Below are 19,855 nucleotides of genomic sequence, written 5' to 3'. Positions count from 1 at the left end.
GTGATGATGCTGTGGGGGACACCGTAACGGTGTACAACCCCGGATATGAAGTCTATCACTGGTCCGGACTCGGCCGTTTTAACTGGTTTGGCTTCTATCCATTTGGTGAATTTATCCACCATGACCAATAGGTACTTTTTCTTATGGCTTCCTCCTTTAAGGGGTCCGACCATATCAAGCCCCAGACCGCAAAGGGCCAAGTAATGGGGATTGTTTGGAGAGCGGTAGGTGGCATATGGCTTTGGTTTGTAAAAAGCTGGCAACCGACGCAATGTTGGACAAGGTCCTGTGCGTCTGCTCGGGCCGTCGGCCAGTAGAAACCTGTATGGAAGGCCTTGCTTACAAGGGCCCGAGCTACGGCATGGTGGCCGCCGAGTCCAGCATGAATTTCTGCCAAAAGTTGCCGCCCTTCCTCTTCGGAGATGCACCTTTGAAGTACTCCGGTAGCGCTTTTTTTATAAAGCTCTCCCTCGTGGACCTTGTAGGCTTTAGACCGCCGCACAATGCAACGTGCCTTGTTTGGGTCCTCGGGGAGTTCTTGCCTAGTTAGGTAAGCTAAGAAGGGTTCTGTCCACGGGGCGATGCAGCCATAATCACGTGGGCCGAAGGTGTTATTTCGGTGGCAGAGCCTCCGATTACGTCAGAGTGTTCGGGATCTGGCGTTGTGGCCGGATCCGGACTGTTGTTGCCGGTCTCCCCTTCCCACACCACGGATGGCTTAAACGGCCTTTCCAAGAAGATATTAGGTGGGACAGGGTCGCGCTTAGCGCCGATGCGGGCGAGGATATCTGCCGCTTGATTGTTTTCTCGGACCACATGGTGGAATTTGAGCCCCTCGAACCGAGCTGACATTTTGAGGACGGCGTTGCGGTAAGCCGCCATTTTTGGGTCCTTGGCGTCAAAGTCTCCATTTATTTGAGATATTGCGAGGTTCGAATCCCCACGCACCTCTAGGCGTTTAATGCCCATGGAGACTGCCATCCGGAGACCATGCAACAGGGCCTCATATTCTGCTGCATTGTTGGAGTCTGTGTATAATATTTGGAGTACATATTGGACTGTATCTCCGGTGGGGGATGTCAGGACGACGCCTGCCCCTAGACCAGCCAGCATCTTAGAGCCGTCGAAGTGCATGATCCAATTGGAGTACGCGTCGTACTCTTTAGGGAGTTCGGCTTCCGTCCATTCGGCGACGAAATCAGCCAGTACTTGCGACTTAATGGCCCGCCGTGGTTTGTATGTTATGTCGAACGGGAGGAGCCCAGTAGCCCATTTAGCAATCCGGCCCGTGGCATCGCGGTTATTTATTATGTCATTGAGTGGTACTTCAGAGGCCACCGTAATTGAACACTCTTGAAAGTAGTGTCGTAGTTTTTGGGATGCCATGAAGACCGCGTATGCTATCTTTTGATAATGTGGGTACCGTGATTTGCATGGAGTGAGGACAGTGGATACGTAGTATACCGGCTTTTGAAGCGGGAACTTATGTTCGTCCGTCTCTCGTTCGACGACGAGGACTACGCTTACAACCTGGTGTGTTGCCGCTATATATAATAGCATTGGTTCGCCGATATTTGGCGCGGCCAAGATTGGGTTGCTGGACAAGAGAGCTTTTATTTCTTCCAATCCGGTCGTGGCCGCATCCGTCCACTCGAAGTGTTCGATGCGCCGAAGAAGGCGATAGAGGGGTAATGCCTTTTCTCCCAATCGAGAGATAAAGCGGCTTAAGGCAGCCACGCATCCGGTTAATTTCTGGATTTCCTTGAGGTCTGTTGGGATAGCCAACTGTGACAGCGCTCGGATTTCAGCCGGATTTGCTTCAATTCCTCTATTGGAAACGATGAAGCCCAAGACCTTTCCGGCGGGCACGCCGAAAACGCATTTTTCCGGATTGAGCTTGATGTCATATGTTCGGAGTTTGTCGAACGTGAGCCTCAAGTCGTCTATTAAGGATTCGACGTGTCTGGTTTTAATGACCACATCGTCTACGTATGCCTCCACTGTTTTGCCAATTTGTGTTTCCAGGCATGTCTGAATCATGCGTTGATAGGTTGCACCGGCGTTTTTTAGCCCGAAAGGCATGGTGTTATAACAGAAGGGGCCGTATGGAGTGATGAATGTCGTTGCGGCTTGATCGGACTCAGCCATCTTAAATTGATGGTATCCGGAGTATGCGTCGAGGAAACACAATGAGTCGTGTCCTGCGGTAGCGTCGATATTTTGATCGATGCGGGGGAGGGGGAAGGGATCCTTGCGGAAAGCCTTGTTAAGGTCCTTGAAATCAACACATAGGCGCCATGATTTGTCCTTCTTTGGTACCATCACCAGGTTTGCTAGCCAGTCCGGATGTTTTATTTCTCTAATGAATCCGGCCTCGAGTAACTTGGCTAGCTCTTCTCCCATGGCTTGTCGCTTAGGCTCAGAGAAACGCCGAAGAGTCTGCTTGACCGGCTTGAACCCCTTTAGAATGTTAAGGCTATGCTTGGCCAGCCTGCGTGGGATTTCTGGCATGTCTGAAGGATGCCAGGCGAAGATGTCCCAATTCTCGCGCAAGAACTCCCGCAGTGCGGCGTCCGTTGTGGGGTTCAGCTGTGCCCCGATGGAAGCTGTTTTTGTAGGTTCCGTTGGGTGGACCTGGAATTTGACTATTTCGTCCGCTGGTTTAAAAGAGGTGGACTTGGGTCTTTTGTCGAGTATCACGTCATCCCTGTCCACTGTGGAGCGCAGCGCAATTAGTTCTTCGACCGCAAGGGCTTCGGATAATGCCTCGAGGGCCAGTGCGGCGGTTTTATTTTCGGCACGGAGTGCTATGTCCGGATCACTAGCTAGAGTGATGATTCCATTGGGCCCGGGCATCTTGAGCTTCATGTACCCATAATGGGGTATAGCTTGGAAGATCGTGAATGCCTCCCGCCCTAAAAGGGCGTGGTATCCGCTACTAAATGGGGCCACTTGGAATGTGATTTCTTCGGACCTGTAATTCTCCGGCGTGCCGAATACCACATCAAGTGTGATTTTTCCCGCGCATCGTGCCTCTCGACTAGGGATGATTCCTCTGAAGGTCGTGCTGCTTTGCTCAATGCGGCTCTTGTCTATTTCCATTTTTCTAAGAGTCTCCTCATAGATGAGGTCTAATCCGCTGCCACCGTCCATGAGCACTTTAGTAAGCCGGAAGCCATCCACAATTGGACTAAGGACCAAAGCGGCTGGTGCTCGGACTGTTCGGAATTGAGGTTCGTCACTGCATTGAAGGTTATAGCCGTATCGTTCCATGGATTTATTGTTGCAACATGGCAGACTTCGGCGAGGCTGCGGAGTGCTCGCTTGCGCCTATTATTTGAGGCGAAGGTCTCGAAGACTGCCAGTACTGTATTGTTGTTTTCCACGGGATGGTGCTCTGTGGTATTTTTGATGAGGAGATCCTCGCCGCTTTTGGCCACCTGCTGGAGTATCCAACATGCTCTAAGGCTATGTGTTGGCATGGTATCCGATGTACTGTGGATTTTGCATGGTCCATTGAGCCATCCCTCCAATACGGTTCCTTGCCCTGTCGTGGGCTTTGGTTTCTTTGTAATTGGATCGGGTGACTTACGAGAGTACACCCTTTTAGTTTGGACGACGGGTTTAGTGAGAGCCGGAGGATCCCAGAATTTTGTTTGGGTTTTCCAGGTGCTTTCCATCGCACAGTACTTCTGTACTATGGCCGCCAAGTCAGCGAAGTGTACTATGTCACGGCGACTTATGGCGTTGAGGATTCCCTTGTCCGTGCAATTTTTGCAAAAGAATGAAATTGCGTCTTCCTCACGACAGTCCTTGACCTTGCTCATTACAAGGAGGAATCTGGCCCAATAGTGATGTACTGTCTCTTGGGGCTCTTGTCTAATGTGGGAAAGATCACTTATGTGAGGGTCGGTGGGTAGATTTAGGTCCAAACCCTGACCCGATCTAAGACCCAGGGGCAGAGTTTCCGAGCTTGATAGTTCGGGCTTTGGGATGATGCCCAATAGTTCTGGCCCACTGTCCGATTCTAGGTTCGAAGCTTGGGTCATGTCGTCCCGTAGACGGGTATCCGGCTTGGAGAGCTCGGGAATCCGGACATAGTTTGTCCTCAAAATAGAGGAAGAATCGCTGCATTGCTCCTCCACCACCGCTATCTGATGGGTGACCGGTGGAGAGCTAATCTCCCTTTGGTCGGGTTTAAGCCCGATCCGATCATAGTCCGTAGCGACTCCCAAGGCGGCGATGCGATCCAAGAGCTCGTTCAAAGAAGAGAGCTCCATTGGATCCATCTGCTCGGCGAATCCCGAGCCGACGTGGAGGCTGTTTTTGATGACCCAAGAAGTCATCGTCGGCGTGACGGCCGAACGGGCGGTCATGACGAAGCCGCCTAGTCGGAGAGTTTGGCCTACAGCCAGGGCTCCCCCAGAGGTAATGTTGTCCTTGACAACAAGACGAGACATCAAGCCTTATCATGACGGAACAGTGGAACTCTCAATGAAAGCACCAATGTCGGTGTCAAAACCGGCGGATCTCGGGTAGGGGGTCCCGAACTGTGCGTCTAAGGCGGATGGTAACAGGAGGCGGGAGACACAATGTTTACCCAGTTCGGGCCCTCTCGATGGAGGTAATACCCTACTTCCTGCTTGATTGATCTTGATGATATGAGTATTACAAGAGTTGATCTACCACGAGATCGTAGAGGCTAAACCCTAGAAGCTAGCCTATGGTTATGATTGTTGTTGTCCTACGGACTAAACCCTCCGGTTTATATAGACACCGGAGGGGGCTAGGGTTACACAGAGTCAGTTACAAGGGAGGAGATCTACATATCCGAATTGCCAAGCTTGCCTTCCACGCAAAGGAGAGTCCCACCCAGACACGGGACGAAGTCTTCAATCTTGTATCCTCATAGTCCAGCAGTCCGGCCAAAGTATATAGTCCGGCTGTCCGAGGACCCCCTAATCCAGGACTCCCTATGTGGTCTTCGCCTGCCAAAGGCTCTGGTGGTGACACCGTCTTGGGCTCCACGGTGACCTCCGTCCTGCCGTCCTGCTGGTCTTGGTCTCGTTGCACCGATATGGAAACCTTTGTCTGATGCCTCGGGACTCCTTGCCTGCGCTTGCCTCTTTAGCACCAAAGAGAAAATGAGGACACTGCGCGCTAGCGCCCGCCTGGCCCCGGTCGTCATGGCTTGCGTCACAGGAACCTCGCGAGGTGCCCCTTGCCTTGATCTCTCCGCCCCTCACGAGCCAGCCTGGTGAGGCCGCCCCCGAGGAGGTCTTGCATCATCCGCCTCGCGAGGTTCGGCCCCTCGCGAGGGTCTTGAGTGTTCCTGGTGAAGATGGGCCATACAGGGCCGCTGGTGAAGCCACGCCGTGGGCTGCAGACAGGCAAGTCTGGGGACCCCGTTCCCAGGACGTCGACAGAATCCACTGGCAAGTGCATCAACCACGACATGACGTTGGGTTTGAGTGCCAATGGGAAGTAATTGGCAAGCACCTTGTCATCGTGAGCTCCAGCGGCTTGCATCGCGATGGTGTAGATGCTGAGGAACTCCGACGGTCGGTCTTGCCGTTGTACTTCTCGCCAACATCGGGCTTGAACGTGTGGTGGGAGGGCCACTGGAATTGCCGCGGCTCTCGGGTAAAGGCTGGGTAACCCACCTTGTAAGGCAGGTCACCGGGCCCCCCCCGGCGCCGGGTGGTCCATAGTAGGCCCCGCATGCCAATCTGACTGATGGCGCGTCTCCCGTCATCGTTCGATGGTAGTTCGAGCGTCTTCCTGGGCCCGTTCCCGAAGGACTTGACGTTGGTCGAGGCGGGTTCGCGGGTCGGACGACGCTGTGGAAATGTTATCACCGACGTCGGGTCGACGGGCCAGTAGCTGCTGTCGCAGCCGCGAGGGGGGGAGAGTGCACCGTGGTCGCAGCATCTCTGGTCCCCCCACCGCCGGCATGCACCGGCTCGTCCGGACGCTGGTGCGAGGGTCCCGTTGGGAGCGGCTCGTCTTTGTTGGCGAAGCTGACAAGGCTCCGAATGGTGGCTCTCCACTCGTCGAGCTTCTCCGCAGCAGCAGGGAAGTCGAGGAGCAGCTGCACGCGCGCCAGCACTTCTGCTGGCGTAGGCAGCGGCGAGATCTGCGTAGACTGCGACGCGCTCCGACTTCTAATCGGGTTAGAAGGGGCTCTATGGCGGTCCCGTGGTCGCACGCTGCGTTCATCGGCGTCTAAGCGCGCACGCCGGTCTGGTTCGTCCAGCGAGTGGCGCACAGGGCTCTTTCCGCGGCGGTGCCCGGGGGCTCCGGCATCGCGGTGTTGCTCATCGCACGCGGCCTAGGAAGGGTGCAGCACGGACGCCAGCTGGGGTGTCGTAGAGGCTGCTGCGCCGCCCGTGGGTAGCACGGCCCCGCCCCCGGACCCAGCGGCGCGTGGCTCGTCGTCTCGGATTCGGACGACGCCGCTCGCCTGGCTCTGATCGCCAGAATGCCGTGGATGCTCGCGGGCCACGTTTCCGGCCCCATCCGTGGCCACCCGGCCGCCTGGTCGTGCTGGCGCGGACGGGCCGGCCCTGGATGAGCCGATCGCTGTGATCCCCTTTTTCTTGGGGGCCATGGTGATGATGAAGTCGGTGTGCTAACCTCCAAACCGGATTTTCACAGCTTGCGCCCCCTACCTGGCGCACCAAAGATGTCGAGGAAAATGACACCTACGGGATCACGAGGAATCCCTTTTGCTACGGTTGGCGGGCGCGGGGCTGTGGAAAGAGCGGGATTGAGAGATCAACGCGGGGGGATTATCCAGGTTCGGGACGCAAGTGATGCGTAATACCCTACTCCTGCTGGTTTATGTTTATCTGGTGTTCTTGGACTAGCTACAAGGCGTGCAGGGTCCAAAAAGTCTGAATCCTTCCTCAGTACGCCGCGGGCCTCCTTTTATAGTCAAAAGGGGCTGCCACATTGGCACACAGGAGGTGGAAAGTTGTACAGTAGTTGAGTCTATCTCCTGGCACCGTAGGACAAACGCATTTAATGCGCTGCCGACATGCCCTTCTTGCTTTATCGGGGCTGGCAAGGAAGCTCGTCCCAGCTATCGCCGCCTTGCCTGTCTTCAACGCACGTCCGAGCTGACGAGGCGTGTAGTGCCACGCTGGCTGGCTGGCTGGCTGCTGAGTTGGCGCGGTGGCAGAGTCTTCATGAAGATCTGCATGCCACCACGCAGGTGCTTACTGAGTTGGCCGAGAGGCCGCACGTCGCCACGCAGGTGCTCGCCTAGTTGGTGGGCTGGCAGCTGCATGGGAACGGCGGTGGAGTCTTGGCTGGTGTGGGCCTGGCTGCGGCCCCGCGGATGTCTTCGGCAAGGGTCTTGCCGGGCCCCCGGCAAGGGTCTTGCCGCGGCGTCGTGGGCGTCCCTGGCAAGGGTCTTGTCGAGGGGTCTCGTGGGTATCCTCGGCAAGGATCTCGCCGAGGATCTCCGTCTTTTGATTCTCATCTAGTCTTGCATGTTCTTGGTCTTCACAAAGATCTGCATGCCACCACAGAGGCGCCTCCCGAGCTTTGGTTCCAATGTGGTTGAGGGCGTCGGAACTCTCAGGCTCAAGGGTGGCAGCCCTGCTGGCGTTGGGCAAGTTGCCCCGGCAAGGTTCTTGTCGGTGCTGTGTGATACGTCTCCAATGTATCTATAATTTTTGATTGTTCCATGCTATTATATTATCCATCTAGGATGTTTTATATGCTATTTTATATGATTTTTGGGACAAACCTATTAACCTAGAGCCCAGTGCCAGTTTCTGTTTTTTCCTTGTTTTTGAGTATCACAGAAAAGGAAAACCAAACGAAGTCCAATTGACCTGAAACTTCACGGAACTTATTTTTGGACCAGAAGAAGGCCATGGAGTAAAAGAGTTGGGCCAGAAGAGTCCCGGGCTGCCCACGAGGGTGGGGGCGCGCCCACCCCCCTGGGCGCGCCTCCCTACCTCGTGGACAGCCCGGAGACCCCCCTGACTTTTTCTCGACGCCAAAACCTCTTATATATAGAAACCCCAGAACATAACCTAGATCTGGAGTTCCGCCGCCGCAAGCCTCTGTAGCCACCGAAAACCAATCTAGACCCCTTCTGGCACCCTGCCGGAGGGGGAATCCCTCTTCGGTGGCCATCTTCATCATCCCGGCGCTCTCCATGACGAGGAGGGAGTAGTTCACCCTTGGGGCTGAGGGTATGTACCAGTAGCTATGTGTTTGATCTCTCTCTCTCTCGTGTTCTTGATTCGGCACGATAATGATGTATCGCGAGCTTTGCTATTATAGTTGGATCTTATGATGTTTCTCCCCCTCTATTCTCTTGTGATGGATTGAGTTTTCCCTTTGAAGTTATCTTATCGGATTGAGTCTTTAAGGATTTGAGAACACTTGATGTATGTCTTGCGTGGGATACCCGTGGTGACAATGGGGTATTCTATTGATTCACTTGATGTATGTTTTGGTGATCAACTTGCGGGTTCAGTGACCTTGTGAACTTATGCATAGGGGTTGGCACACGTCTTCGTCTTGACTCTACGGTAGAAACTTTGGGGCACTCTTTGAAGTTCTTTGTGTTGGTTGAATAGATGAATCTGAGATTGTGTGATGCATATCGTATAATCATACCCACGGATACTTGAGGTGACATTGGAGTATCTAGGTGACATTAGGGTTTTGGTTGATTTGTGTCTTAAGGTGTTATTCTAGTACGAACTCTAGGATAGATCAAACGGAAAGAATAGCTTCATGTTATTTTACTACGGACTCTTGAATAGATCGATCAGAAAGGATAACTTTGAGGTGCTTTCATACCCTACCATAATCTCTTCGTTTGTTCTCCGCTATTAGTGACTTTGGAGTGACTCTTTGTTGCATGTTGAGGGATAGTTATATGACCCAATTATGTTACTATTGTTGAGAGAACTTGCACTAGTGAAAGTATGAACCCTAGGCCTTGTTTCCTAGCATTGCAATACCGTTTACGCTCACTTTTATCACTTGCTACCTTGCTGTTTTTATATTTTCAGATTACAAAAACCTATATCTACCATCCATATTGCACTTGTATCACCATCTCTTCGCCGAACTAGTGCACCTATACAATTTACCATTGTATTGGGTGTGTTGGGGACACAAGAGACTCTTTGTTATTTGGTTGCAGGGTTGTTTGAGAGAGACCATCTTCAACCTACGCCTCCCACGGATTGATAAACCTTAGGTCATCCACTTGAGGGAAATTTGCTACTGTCCTACAAACCTCTGCACTTGGAGGCCCAACAACGTCTACAAGAAGAAGGTTGTGTAGTAGACATCAAGCTCTTTTCTGGCGCCGTTGCCGGGGAGGTGAGTGCTTGAAGGTATAACTTTAGATCTTGCAATTGAATCTTTTAGTTTCTTGTTTTATCACTAGTTTAGTCTATAAAAGAAAACTACAAAAAAATGGAATTGAGGGTGCCTCATATGCTTCATCTTTTTAATGTCTTTCATGAAAATAAGGATTTCGATAATTGTGCTAAATTGCTAGAGGAAGAATGCATTAGAATGTTTGGCACTAAATCTTTGAATGATGAGCATGATTGCAATGTTGTTAGTATGAACTCTTTGAATGTCCATAGTACTAATGATGATTGCACTAGTCATGATGAAAATGTCTCTTATAAGCATGTCAATTTTTGTGGAGTGCATAGAGTTTTCAAGTACACACCAAATAGGGAAGATAGATTTCGCAAGAGGCATAAGTATTTAGAAACTAAATGCTTGCAAGAGAGTCTAGATGCTTGTGCTGAAAATTTAAAATTTCTTTGCCATCCTTGTGAACTTTGCAATGAACGTGATCCTTTAAATCCCCAATTCAAGTTGTTTCATGATCGTATCGTGTCCAAAAATTGTGATGACTTGATTTCCCTTGCACATCATAATGAACTTAGTTTGCTTTTGGGTTATGAAGAAATGAAACATATAACTAAGGGTATGCCAGAATTTGTCCTTGATAAAGTTCTTGATTTTGATCTAGAAGAAATTTTTATGTATTGTGCGGTGAATTGCATTGAAAATCCTTATATTGCCAATTACATAAAGAAAAGAAAACAAATAGAAGATGAAGAGAATACTAATGAAAGGGAAGAGATTTCCCAATATCCTCCTATTCTTTCTTATGATGAATCAGGTGACGAGGAGGAGCTTTCTATTCAACCAATCTCATTAATAAGGAGCTCCAAAAAGAGGATTAAACCCACACATGATGTGAAGAAGAAAAAGAAAATACGGAGAAGCAAAGGTAGAAAGGTATCCCTCCCAAATGATGTTGCTCCTATTACTCATTGTGACGATGATAATTGTTATACTATTGGTGCTATCCACACTATTAATGATGAGAGTGATTATGCTTATGATATGAAAAGGCCCAAGCTTGGGGATGCTATGTTTGATGAGAATGACATGTTTGAGAATTTATTTTCTGCAATTAATGTTTGTCCCAAGCTTGTGGATGCCATTTTTAATGAAGAGGATATTTTTAGTCCCCCAAGTTTTGATATGCAAATTTATTATGATGATAACATGCCTCCTACTTATGATGATTATATTGATGAAAGTGGGTTTGGAAGAGTGTCAACTTTAGGAACTAATGATCCCACTATTTTGGAGGGTGTTGAATCTTATTGTGATAATTATAAAAGTGGATTTGGAGAGGTCATGACTTTATTTAGTAATGATTCCACTATCTTGGAAGAAGTTTCAATCGATTATGATGAGAACAAAGTTGCTACTTATGATAATTATTGTGATGATACTTATGCTATAAAAAGTAGTGATGATTATATTTATAAAACATGTCATGATTATGATTACCCTTTTTCTGAACTTTATTCTTTCAATGTGGAAACAATTTATAGTATTCGAGTTTCTTATGATACTCTCACTATTCCGAATGAGAAGAAAATTGCTTATGTGGAGAGTAATAAAAATTCTATACTTGTAGATCATGAAAAGAATGCTTTATGTGATGGTTTTATTGTTGAATTCATTCATGATGCTACTGAAAATTATTATGAGGGAGGAATATATGCTCGTAGGAATTGCAATAATATCAAGTTTCCTCTCTATGTGCTTAAAGTTTTAAAGTTATGCTTGTTTTGCCTTCCTATGCTAGTTGATTATTGTTCCCATAAATTGTTTGCTCACAAAATCCCTATGCATAGGAAGTGGGTTAGACTTAAATGTTCTAGTCATATTCTTCATGATGTTCTCTTTATATTTCAATTCTTATCTTTTTTGTGAGCATCATTGAAATCATCATGCCTAGCTAGGGGCGTTAAACGTTAGCGCTTGTTGGGAGGCAACCCAATTTTTATTTTTGTTCTTTGATTTTTGCTCCTGTTTAGTAATAAATCATCTATATAGCCTATGGTTAGATGTGTTTTTATGTTTTAATTAGTGTTTGTGCCAAGTAGAACCTTTGGGAAGACTTGGGTGAAGTCTTTATGATCATGCTGTAAAAAACAGAAACTTTAGCGCTCACGAGATGTGCTGACATTTTTTACTGGAGAGTTCTTTTAGGTTGATTCTTTTTGAAGATGGTTAATAGATAAATTCTTCACGTCCAAAAATTTATTTCAGAATTTTTGGAGTTCCAGAAGTATACGTTTGATACAGATTACTACAGACTGTTCTGTTTTTGACAAATTCTGTTTTCCATGTGTTGTTTGCTTATTTTGACGAATCTATGAGTAGTATCGGAGGGTATGAACCATAGAGAAGTTGGAATACAGTAGATATTACACCAATATGAATTTAGAATGAGTTCACAACAGTACCAAAAGTGGTGATTTATTTTCTTATACTAACGGAGCTTACGAGTTTTCTGTTAAGTTTTGTGTTGTGAAGTTTTCAAGTTTTGGGTAAAGATTCGATGGACTATGGAATAAGGAGTGGCAAGAGCCTAAGATTGGGGATGCCCAAGGCACCCCAAGGTAATTCAAGTACAACCAAGAGCCTAAGCTTGGGGATGCCCCGGATGGCATCCCCTCTTTCGTCTTCGTTCATCGGTAACTTTACTTGGAGCTATATTTATATTCACCACGTGATATGTGTTTTGATTGGAGCGTCATTTTGTTTTATTTTGTTTTGCTTGCTGTTTGAATAAAATACCAAGATCTGAAATTCTTAAATGTTAGAGAGTCTTCACATAGTTGCATAATTATTCGACTACTCATTAATCTTCACTTATATCTTTTGGAGTAGTTTGTCATTCGCTCTAGTGCTTCACTTATAACCTTTTAGAGCACGACGGTGGGTTTATTTTGTAGAAATAGATGAACTCTCATGCTTCACTTATATTATTTTGAGAGTCCTAAACAACATGGTAATTTTCTTTGGTTATTAAACTAGTCCTAATATGATAGGCATTCAAGATGGGTATAATAAAAACTTTCATATAGAGTGCATTGAATACTATGAGAAGTTCGATACTTGATGATTGTTTTGAGATATGGAGATAGTGATATTAAAGTTGTGCTAGTTGAGTAGTTGTCATTTGAGAAATACTTGTGTTGAAGGTTGCAAGTCCCGTAGCATGCACGTATGGTAAACGTTGTGTAACAAATTTGAAACATGAGGTGTTCTTTGATTGTCATCCTTATGAGTGGCGGTCGGGGACGAGCGATGGTCTTTTCCTACCAATCTATCCCCCTAGGAGCATGCGTGTAGTGCTTGTTTTTGATGACTTGTAGATTTTTGCAATAAGTATGTGAGTTCTTTATGACTAATGTTGAGTCCATGGATTATACGCACTCTCAACCTTCCATCATTGCTAGCCTCTTCGGTACTGTGCATTGCCCTTTCTCACCTTGAGAGTTGGTGCAAACTTCGCCGGTGCATCCAAATCCCGTGATACGATACGCTCTATCACACATAAACCTCCTTATATCTTCCTCAAAACAGCCACCATACCTACCTATTATGGCATTTCCATAGCCATTCCGAGATATATTGCCATGCAACTTTCCACCGTTCCGTTTATTATGACACGCAACATCATTGTCATATTGCCTTGCATGATCATGTAGTTGACATCGTATTTGTGGCAAAGCCACCGTTCATAATTCTTTCATACATGTCACTCATGAGTCATTGCCCATCCTAGTACACCCCCGGAGGCATTCATATAGAGTCATACTTTGTTCTAGTATCGAGTTGTAATCTTTGAGTTGTAAATAAATAGAAGTGTGATGATCATCATTAATAGAGCATTGTCCCGGAAAAAAAAAAGGTCAAAAAAAAGAAAAAAAAGAAAGGCCAAATAAAAAAAGAGGAAAAAAAAGAAAGGCCAATTAAAAAAAAGAAAAGGCCAAAAAAAGAGAAATAAAAGGGACAATGTTACTATCCTTTTTCCACACTTGTGCTTCAAAGTAGCACCATGATCTTCATGATAGAGTCTCTTATATTGTCACTTTCATATACTAGTGGGAATTTTTCATTATAGAACTTGGCTTGTATATTCCAACGATGGGCTTCCTCAAATGCCCTAGGTCTTCGTGAGCAAGCAAGTTGGATGCACACCCACTTAGTTTCTTTTGTTGAGCTTTCATACATTTATAGCTCTAGTGCATCCGTTGCATGGCAATCCCTACTCCTCGCATTGACATCAATTGATGGGCATCTCCCTAGCCCGTTGATTAGCCGCATCAATGTGAGACTTTCTCCCTTTTTGTCTTCTCCACACAACCCCCATCATCATATTCTATTCCACCCATAGTGTTATGTCCATGGCTCACGCTCATGTATTGCGTGAAAGTTGAAAAAAGTTTGAGATTACTAAAGTATGAAACAATTGCTTGGCTTGTCATCGGGGCTGTGCATGATGAGAGCATTTTTGTGTGACGAAAATGAAGCATAGCCAAACTATATGAAGGGATAAGCTTTCTCTGGCCATGTTATTTTGAGAAGACATAATTGCTTGGTTAGTATGCTTGAAGTATTATTATTTTTATGTCAATATTAAACTTTTTTCTTGAATCTTATGGATCTGAATATTCTTGCCACAATAAAGAAAATTACATTGATAAATATGTTAGGTAGCACTCCACATCAAAAATTCTGTTTTTATCATTTACCTACTCGAGGACGGGCAGGAATTAAGCTCGGGGATGCTTGATACATCTCCAACGTATCTATAATTTTTTATTGTTCCATGCTATTATATTATCCATCTAGGATGTTTTATATGCTATTTTATTTGATTTTTGGGACTAACCAATTAACCTAGAGCCCAGTGCCAGTTTCTGTTTTTTCCTTATTTTTGAGTATCGCAAAAAAGGAAAACCAAACGGAGTCCAATTGACCTGAAACTTCACGGAACTTATTTTTTGACCAGAAGAAGGCCATGGAGTAAAAGAGTTGGGCCAGAAGAGTCCCGGGCTGCCCACGAGGGTGGGGGGCGCGCCCACCCCCCTAGGCGCGCCTCCCTACCTCGTGGACAGCCCGGAGACCCCCCTGACTTGTTCTCGATGCCAAAACCTCTTATATATACAGAAACCCCCAGAACATAACCTAGATCGGGAGTTCCACCGCCGCAAGCCTCTGTAGCCACCGAAAACCAATCTAGACCCGTTCCGGCACCCTGCCGGAGGGGGAATCCCTCTTCGGTGGCCATCTTCATCATCCTGACGCTCTCCATGACGAGGAGAGAGTAGTTCACCCTCGAGGCTGAGGGTATGTACCAGTAGCTATGTGTTTGATCTCTCTCTCTCTCTCTCCCGTGTTCTTGATTCGTCACGATCTTGATGTATCACGAGCTTTGCTATTATAGTTGGATCTTATGATGTTTCTTCCCCTCTATTCTCTTGTGATGGATTGAGTTTTCCCTTTGAAGTTATCTTATCGGATTGAGTCTTTAAGGATTTGAGAACACTTGATGTATGTCTTGCGTGGGATACCCGTGGTGACAATGGGGTATTCTATTGATTAACTTGATGTATGTTTTGGTGATCAACTTGCGGGTTCAGTGACCTTGTGAACTTATGCATAGGGGTTGGCACACGTCTTCGTCTTGACTCTACGGTAGAAACTTTGGGGCACTCTTTGAAGTTCTTTGTGTTGGTTGAATAGATGAATATGAGATTGTGTGATGCATATCGTATAATCATACCCACGGATACTTGCAATTGAATACCCCTCACACAATGCGAGATGCCGTGATTCCACTATTGGTGCCCTTGGAGGCGGCGACCGAACCTTTTACAAACAAGGTTGGGGAAATCTCCACAACTTAATTGGAGGCTCCCAACGACACCACGAAGCTTCACCACAATGGACTATGGCTCCGCGGCGACCTCAACCGTCTAGGGTGCTCAAACACCCAAGAGTAACAAGATCCGCAAGGGATTAGTGGGGGGAATCAAATTTCTCTTGGTGGAAGTGTAGATCGGGGCCTTCTCAACCAATCTCGAGCAAATCAACAAGTTTGATTGGCTAGGGAGAGAGATCGGGCGAAAATGGAGCTTGGAGCAACAATGGAGCTTAGGGTTGGAAGAGGTAGTCAACTAGAGGAAGAAGACACCCCTTATATAGTGGAGAACCAGATCCAACCATTATTCACTAAACCAGCCCGCGACCTGCGGTACTACCGCCCCTGACAAGCTGTACTACCGCAAGGCCACACGGTACTACCGCGAGTGACCGCGGTACTACCACTGCTACGGCAGGAACTAGGTCAGGCCTGAAGCACAGAGGCTGAGGGCGGTACTGCCGCAGGTGCGGTACTACCGCTCGCCCTTGCGGTAATACCGCAAGGCAAGAACGGCCTAGCCTGGGAAGGGCGTGGATGAATAAAAATACATCCGTGCCTACTTCCGCTGAAAATCAATCGATGCAAAAATCCGACATGGTACTACCGCACATGGCATGCGGTACTACCGCGCAGGGAGCGGATGTAAAAAATTACATCCGCCCCTACTTCCGCTCATGTAACTATGCCAGACCAGGACTCACGGTACTACCGCGCGCATGGGGCGGTACTACCGCGTAGGGCGCGGACGTAAAAAATTACGTCCGCCCCTACAGCCGCACAAGCAGCTGAGTCTGGTCTGAGGCCACGGTAGTACGGCTCCGTAGGCCGCGGGCGCCTATGGTACTACCGCAAAGGCTTGCGGTACTACCGCAGGGGCCTGCGGTACTACCGCTCCGTAGAGCAGTACTACCGCATGCCCCAGAACATCAACACTTAGGAATCCTTCTTTTTGCATAGAAATGAGGTAAATGGAGAATGCTCCAAAGTGCAGGGGGAAAGGTGGTGTAGAGGAAGAAAACATGTACGTGATGATTCCACCCGAACCTTTCTGAAGCGGACCCCCTCTTAATAGTACGTCTTTCCTACGACTCAAATCCACTGAAAAGAAACGTAGAAAAACACCGTCTTCAATAGTCTTCGAGGGGCACCAAATCGTCTTGTGCCTAGCGATGAAACGTCTGAGAAACTCAAGGCACACGATTAGTCCGCAAAAGCATTCTCATCAATCACCAAAACACCTTAGGGATAAATATGCCCTTACAACTACCAACTAATGCCATTGGAGTATGACCCTTTTGGCATGTTTGTGCAATAAGGTGTGATTTCTCGTTTGAGTGGACCCTTTCTTGCTTGTCTTGCCTAGAGATTCTCTTATTCCCTATGCGAGGCGTTTGGTCGTTGCCTAGCGCCTAAGTGTGCCTAAGAGCCTCTTGGGCACTGCTTTTTCCAACATTCTATCACACAGAGCATTCTTTTCATGATCCATAAGCATAAAAAAAATTATTACTCTCCGCATAAGCAAATTTCTTCTCATTAATAATAGTGGGATCAAAGTAAAAAACTATCATGTGATACTTGATTGACATAACCCAATTGAACATTAAATCATGATGACAAGTTTCATGGTTATCATTACACTTTATGGCATACATGTCATCACAATAAACATCATAGATAGCAACTTTTTTCCCACAATAATCAGTTGGCACATCTTCCAAAATAGTGGATTCATCACTAAATAAAGTCATAACCTCTCCAAATCCACTTTTATCATTATAATAAGATTCAACACCCTCCAAAAAAGTGGGATCATTATTACATAAAGTTGACACTCTTCCAAACTCACTTTCATCATCATTTTAAACATCATAAATAGGAGGCAATTTTTCATCATAACAAATTTTCTCATCAAAAGTAGGGGGACTAAAAAGAAAATACTCATCAAAAATAGCATCCCCAAGTTTATGGTTTTTCATATCATTAGCATCATGGATATTCAAAGAATTCATATTAATATCATTGCAATCATGCTTAGCATTCATGGAACTCACACCAAACATTGTGTTAAACTCTTCTTTTAACACTTCATAACAATTGTCGGAATTCATGTTTTCAAGAAAAACTTCGTAAAGATAAAGAATTTGATGCAACTTCACTTCCATTTTTTGTAGATTTCTTTTATAAACCAAACTAGTGAATGAACAAGAGAAACTAAAAGATTCAATTGCAAGATCTAAATAAGATACCTTCAAGCACTCACCTCCCCGACAACAATGCCAGAAATAGCTTGATGTCTACCACACAACTTTATTCTTCCAGACTTTGTTGGGCCTCCAAACGCAGAGTTTTGTAGGACAACATCAAATTTCACTGGAGTGGATGACGTAAGGTTTATCAAGTCGTGGGAGGTGTAGGATGAAGATGGTCTCTGTCAAACAACCCTGCAATTAAACACAAAGAGTCTCTCTTGTCTCAAACACACCCAATACAATTGCCAGCTGTATAGGTGCACTAGTTCGGCGAAGAGATGATGATACAAGTGTAGTATGGATAGTAGATATAGGTTTTTGTAATCTGAAATAATAAAAACAGCAAGGTAGCACGTGATAAAAGTGAGCACAAACGGTTTGCAATGCTTAGAAACAAGGTCTGGGTTTCATACTTTCACTAGTGCAATCTCTCAATGTTACTAACATAACTGAATCATATGAAATCCCCTCAAAGTGCGATGAAGAATTGCTCCAAAGTTTCTATTCCAATCGGAGAAAGTAGGATGAAATCGCTTAGGTAGTAAACCACCTTAAAGTTATTTTCCACTCAATTATTGAGCCACCCCAAAGTGTCACGAATAGTTCTAGAGATTGTACTCCGACAACACCATATGATACGCATCAATGGACTCTAGCGTCACCTAGATACCCCAATGTCACCACGGGTATCCGCGAGTGATACACACATCAAGTGATCTCTAATCCAAAGTATTCAATCCAATAACAAAGAAACCTCAAAGAGCAAGATTCAGTTCACCACAAAAAGTGATAGAGGGGAAGAACACCGTATGATCCAACTATATTAACAAAGATCATGGTACATTAAGATCGTTTCCTATCAAGATCGCGCGCGCGAAAGATAGAGATCAAACATGTAGCTACTGGTACATACCCTCAGCCCCAGGGGTGAACTACTCCCTCCTCAGTATGGAGGCAGCGGGGATGATGAAGATGGCCTCCAGTGATGGGTCCCCCCTCCGGCAGCGTGCCGGAAAAAGTCCCCAGATGAGATTGCTTCGGAACAAAGGCTCGCGGCGGCGAAAAAACTCATCTAGGTTACTTTTTGGGGGTTTCTGGATCTATAGGAATTTTTAGCGTTAGAATCACGCCAAAAGGAGTTACGAGGGCCCTAGAAGCTCCGATGGCACTCCCGACAGTACAAGGTGCGCCATGTGAGCTTGTGGCGTCCTCATGGGTCTTCTGGTCCTTCCCTGAAGCTTCGGGGGTCTCTTATGTTAAGAAAACACCATAAATTTTTATCGCGTTTAGACTTAGTTTTGTATGGTTTTTCTGCGAAAAAACAAATAGGCAAAAACAGGAACTAGCATTGAGCACTAAGTTAATAGGTTAGTCCATAAAAATCATATAAAAGGGCACCAAAACCATGTAGAACTCATGTAAATATAGCATGAATACTTCATAAATTAAAGATACGTTAGAGACGTATCAGATGTTCGAGGGCCCCACAAGGATAGGTGCCGCGGCCAGGGGGTGGCCGCGCCACCCAGGCTTGCCCCCTGAGCCTCCATTTGACCTAATTCCTTCCAGAAATCCTTGGAGTGAGACCCAAAACAATTTTATCGCCACCGCAAGCCTCTATTCCGAAGCGATCCCATCATGATTCCTGCTCCAGAGTTCTAACGGAGGGGGAAGTCATTGGGGTTGCCATCTTCATCAACCTGGTTGCCTCCATGATGATGTGTGAGTAGTTCCTTAAGGACCTACGAGTCCATAGTAGTAGCTAGATGTCTCTCTCTCTCCCTCTCTCCCTCCCTCCCTCTCTCTCTCTCTCTCTCTCGGATCTTCAATACCATGTTCTCTTCTGAGATCAATCCAATGTTATTATTGTGGTGTGTTTGTTGGGTCCGATGAATTATGGATTTATGATCAGATTGTTCATTGAATTACATTGAATTTCTTGAAGTTTCTTTGCTGCATAATTAAATAGCTATGTATGTTTTTCGATCTATTTGTCTTCTATGGCCAAGATAGATGAGCATTTCTTCAGAGGGAGTGGTGCATAGTAGTGGGTTAAATATTGCGGTGCTCTAATCCAATGTCAATGAGGATGAATACACATATTGTATTGTTGCCACTAAGGATAAAACGACAGGGTTTAATCTTGTTGCTAGATTTCTTCCTGTCTACATTATGTCATCTTGCTTACTGGGTTATTTTGTTTCTTGCAAACTTAATACTTTGAGACGTATGTTGGATAGTGATCTTGGGGTGGAGTGATAGTAGTAGATGTCAGTAAGTTTAACGGTCTTCTTATCATGGATGT

This window comes from Triticum aestivum, chromosome 4D (assembly GCF_018294505.1).
Source record: "Triticum aestivum cultivar Chinese Spring chromosome 4D, IWGSC CS RefSeq v2.1, whole genome shotgun sequence".
Taxonomy (NCBI): Eukaryota; Viridiplantae; Streptophyta; class Magnoliopsida; order Poales; family Poaceae; genus Triticum; species Triticum aestivum.
Note: the sequence above shows the minus strand (reverse complement) of the source record.